Source organism: Lepidothrix coronata, unplaced genomic scaffold (assembly GCF_001604755.1).
Source record: "Lepidothrix coronata isolate B3197 unplaced genomic scaffold, Lepidothrix_coronata-1.0 Scaffold180, whole genome shotgun sequence".
In the NCBI taxonomy this organism is placed as follows: Eukaryota; Metazoa; Chordata; class Aves; order Passeriformes; family Pipridae; genus Lepidothrix; species Lepidothrix coronata.
The window spans coordinates 158,460-163,380 of record NW_016690360.1 but is presented as its reverse complement, the minus strand read 5'-3'; positions in this window follow the sequence as shown (position 1 = coordinate 163,380).

Below are 4,921 nucleotides of genomic sequence, written 5' to 3'. Positions count from 1 at the left end.
AACTGGATAATCTTTAATGTCCCTGTCCATCCAAACCATTCCATGATTCTATGAAGTCTCCTAATGGGAAGCTGGATCCATTATTTAAGTTTATAAGGGTTTATGGTGGTGGGAGGGATCTTTCTATTAATCATTCCTATGAACAACAATTAAACAGAAGCAGTGATTTATTGGTTTATCCTTGTTAGACGAATATTTAGATGCAACTGCCTTATTTAAAAGCAAAGGACAGCCTTGCTCTTGCATAGCTGTGTGAATAAAAGCTAACACAGCATCTTCCTCTATCCAGCTGAATGACAACAAGACTCTTTTACCTCAGTGAGCACTTAAATATACTCAAGATTATTATTTTTTATGTCTAAGTGAAGCAGAAGGCAGGCAAGGTAACGGATAAAATATAGGCAGGTATATCTAGAGGGAGGCAGGGTGGACATCAAGCATAGCAAACCTGATCTAAAATATAATGAAAGAATAAAGCAGGTAAGAGGGCAGACATAAATCCTGGTGCAATGAATAAAGCATGTCATAAATGGGGCTAAAAAACCAGCAAATGGCAAAACACACATCAGCACAGACATAAAACATAATGAACTGATGGCTGAAAGTCACATTAATGGAGAGATTGCTCTTGTCATTCCGAATAAGCAAAATGATAATTTTGTCTTCTGAGCCCTCAGAGAGCTTCTGGCTACGCAGGACTGTGGGAGGGGATTGGAGTTTTCCTGCTCAGAAAGTAATAATATCTGCCACAAAGGTGTTCCACTGGCTATTCTCATCAGGGCTAAAAAGCTGCCAGCTTGGAAATTTTTGCTGTGAGGCTCAGTGAGGGTTTGCTCAGGTTTGAGGGGCTCAGAAGAACGGGCTGGAGGGGGAAAGACAGGTCAGCAAAGCTCACAGGGCTTGGGAAGCAAGGCTGGAGCGTGAGGAGATCCAGCTGTGCTGTCCCAACCCCCCCACTCCCAGCCAGCTCCCCACGGGAATCACTGGCACTGCTCGGGTTTAACAAGACCAGGCTCCAAGTGCTGCTCCTGGAAACTCCTGGAATCCATCCAGGCTGGGGATGAGCAGATGGAGAGAGAAGGGACGAGGACTTGGGGTGCTGGTGGGTGAGGCTGGACACGACCCAGCCCAGGCACCCCCGGGCAGCAGGGATGGGGGGACTGTGCCCCTCTGCCCCCTCGGGTGAGGCCCCCCAGCAGAGCTGCCTCCAGAGGTGGGGGACCATCGTCTGAAGGACGTGGAGCTGCTGGAGAGAGTCCAGAGGAGGCACCAGGATGATCAGAGGGCTGGAGCAGCTCTGCTGGGAGGAAAGGGTAGAGGGTTGGGATTGTTCAGCCTGGAGAAGAAAAGCTTTGGGGTGACCTAATTGTGGCCTTGCAGAGCCTGCAGGGAGCTGACAGGGAAGATGGAGAGAGATTATTTCCAAGGGCCTGGAGGGACAGGACACAGGGAATGGCTTCCCACTGCCAGAGGGCAGGGTTAGATGGGATATTAGGGAGAAATCCTTCCCTGGAAGGGTGGGGAGGCCCTGGCACAGGTTGCCCAGAGAAGCTGTGGTTACCCCATCCCTGGAAGTGTCCAAGGCCAGGTTGGAGCAACCTGGGCTGGTGGAAGGTGTCCCCGCCTGTGGCAGGAGGTGGAACTAGATGATCTTCAAAGTCCCTTCCACCCCAACCCATTCCATGTCCTTGCCCATCTCTGGCAGCTCCAGCTCTGTCCCACCAGCAGCACGGGGGGGTCTCAGACCCTCAGCAGCTCCAGCCCAGAGGCAGCTGCAAGACTTGGGGTTCAACTGTCAGTTTAATGGATTTAAACTGCCAGGGAGTGGGTTTAGATGGGATATTGGGAAGGGACTCTTCCCCGGGAGGGTGGGGAGGGGCTGGGATGGAATTCCCAGAGAAGCTGTGGCTGCCCCAGCCCTGGGAGTGTCCAAGGCCAGGCTGGAGCAACCTGGGCTGGTGGAAGGTGTCCCTGCCCATGGCAGGAGGTGGAATGAGATCCTTCCAGGAAGGAGTCAGTGCAAAGCCCATAAAATCCATGTCCATAACTCCACAAAAAGCCAGGGCTGTGTTCCTTCGAGCACCCTGACCTCCTCCAGCCCCAAGCCCTCAGCTCTGCTCCGGGTGCCGGAGGAGGCTGGAATGCAGAGCCCTGAAAGGGGCCACTCAGGCTGCCCTGTGAGCCAGCTCTGCAGTGCCATTGAGGCACTGCAGCCAAAGGCCCGGCCTGGGCCACGCTCTCTATTTGTTTTTACACTTTGGGAGCTAAGTTTGGGTTTGGAGCCCTCAGCCACACAAACAGGCCTCTGTCTGCCTCTGAGAGGACAAGGGGGCACTGCAAAGGGAAAGTACATTTTCCACACAAAGGCAGGGTCAGATCATGAACCAGCTTTTCATATTTGCAGGAAATGCTTGATCCTCCTACACATTCTTTAGGCTGGGCCCACAACACAGGCCCCTAAAGAAAATACATTTCATGGGGGGAAGGTGAAGCCAAGCCCGCATTTGCAACCGGTTTGTAAGTGAAAGATGCTTAAGTTGGTCCATCTTTAAAATCGAACCTTATTTATAACCCTATTTATCTGAAGATGCTCCACATTATTGTGGTTGGAGGCAGCTCTACCTGCCCCGAGGGTGTTGGTGGTTGCAGGGCTGGGTGCTTGAGGTGCCCTCAAGTCCCTTGTGCTTTCCCTGCTTGGGAAGAGATTTCAGTTTCCTGTCACACTATGGATCCACCAGTGAAACTGTGCAGCTGGATTATGTGGCTGAACAGTAGTTCTATGCTGAAAAATGGACTAAAAATGCTAATTATGGTGACAAACAACAGGGGATGTCAGAATTTTGCCAGTCATTGGTCAAAAGTCCTTTGGTTCAAAAGTGACCCCAGTGTTGTGGGGATTCAGTGGCTGGACTCAATGATCTTAGAGGTCTTTTCCAACCTTAAAGATTCTATGACTTAGGTCTAACCTAATCTAACACCCACAGAAATCTGTAGGAACTGTCCATCATTTATCTCCCATTCCTTCCTCTCCCCTCCCCGATGGTTTCATGGACACCAGGAAGCAGGAGCTGTGAAACCCTGGAGTAAAATCTGTATTCCTGATCCTGCTCAGAATAAAAATCCAACCATGTCCACAACTGTGCATCATCCATAACATCCACTCAGTGTGCAGGGGGACAAAACAACCACTGCTCTCAGAGACAATGTTCAAGCAACACCTCAAGCTCTCCACGGCCAGAGCTGCAGTTTTGCCCCCCCAGGAGCTGTTTTGCTCTTCCCAGTTTTATTTACAGAGCTCATTTTTTCCAGTATAAACTGGGGCCTTCCTTGCTGGAACCCCGTGGACCAAACTGAAATGTCACAGTAGCTCTGAGCTGCTGGACATCCCTGGAGCCCTGGAGGGATGGGGACATCTGGAGCTGTGTCCTGATGGACGTGGAAGTGGAGATGGAGGTGAAGGTGGAGATGTCTCTGTTGGAATAGACAATTTTTAGGCTTGGGACTAATGATGGGCACTCAACTGGGGCCCTGACCACGGGAAGGCAAAGTTTTCCCAGGGCTGTGGATGTCACAGGACTGTGATCAAGGGGAGGGCTCAGAGGCTCCTGTTCTGCTCCAAACCCAGGGCAAAGGGATGGGGGGCAGGAATGGATGAGGGCATGGAGTGAAGGACAACAGGGAACGGCTTCAGACTGACAGAGAGTAGGTTTAAATGGGATATTTGGGAGAAATTAGATAGGAATTAGCTCCAGGATCAGGAGCAACATTCTGGGGTTGGATGGGGATGTCTCTGGGAGCTGCTGGGGGCAGCTGTTGGAGCAGCAATGGAGATGTGGCCCTTGGCACCACGAGGGGGATGGAGCTGGGCCCTCAGCAGGGGCTGCTCCAAGGGGACCTGAACAGCTCCCACATTCCACCCCAGGGCAGATCCTCATGGAATGTGTTGGCAATTCCGGCAGCTAGCACACCAGGAGACCCCTGGATTTCAGTCCATCAGGAACTGCAGTGACGAGACAAGGAGGGAATGGGTTCAGAGGGAAAGAGGGGAGATTTAGAGGGGATACTGGGAAGAAATCCTTCCCTGGGAGGGTGATGAGACCTGGCACAGGTTGCCCATGGAAGCTGTGGCTGCCCCTGGATCCCTGGAAGTGTCCAAGGCCAGGTTGGAGCAACCTGGGCTGGTGGAAGGTGTCCCTGCCCGTGGTAAGGAGTTGAAACAAGATGGGCTTAATGTCCCTTCTCACTCAAACCATTCCATGATCCTATAACTCTAGAATCTCACCTAAAATTGGGAAAATTAAACCAACAGAGCAGAGTGATGGTGCACAGAGCTTCCAAGGGTTAATAAATCCCCTGGGCACTTCTGAGATGACAAAGTGTTGGCAGGAGACGTGGCTGTTTTTCTGTTTTGCTTGAAACAAAAACCCCAAGCAAACAGTGCAGCACAACCCTGCAGCGACAGACACTTGAAGCAAAGCAGGAAAAACACCCTCAGTGGTTAAAGAACCTTGCAAATATTTCCTGTCATGCTTAAAAGGAGATTGATACAAAGATAAGGCTTTAAAACAAAGAGGAGATCACATTTGTGGGCTGCAGCCCAAACCCTCCAGCACTAGGACGTTGCCTGACAAAATCTTTACCTCTGCCAATAAACAAAAGCCCTCTGGAAGGAGCATTTCCCAGCTGCTGCCATGGATTTGCCTTTGCCTGTGAATTCAGGAAGCTGCAGGAGGTTGCTTGTAACAGGAGACCCATAACAATGCTCTGGACAAGTCATTTTTTATTTCCCGTCTTAAAAAGAGGCAGAATCTGTAAAAAAATTCCTGCTGGGGAGGAGTGAGACCAAACATCCTTCCACAGAAATGGATCCTTGAGATCTGGAGGTGCTCAGAAGCCAGACAAGTGGAAAGTGCATTGTTAA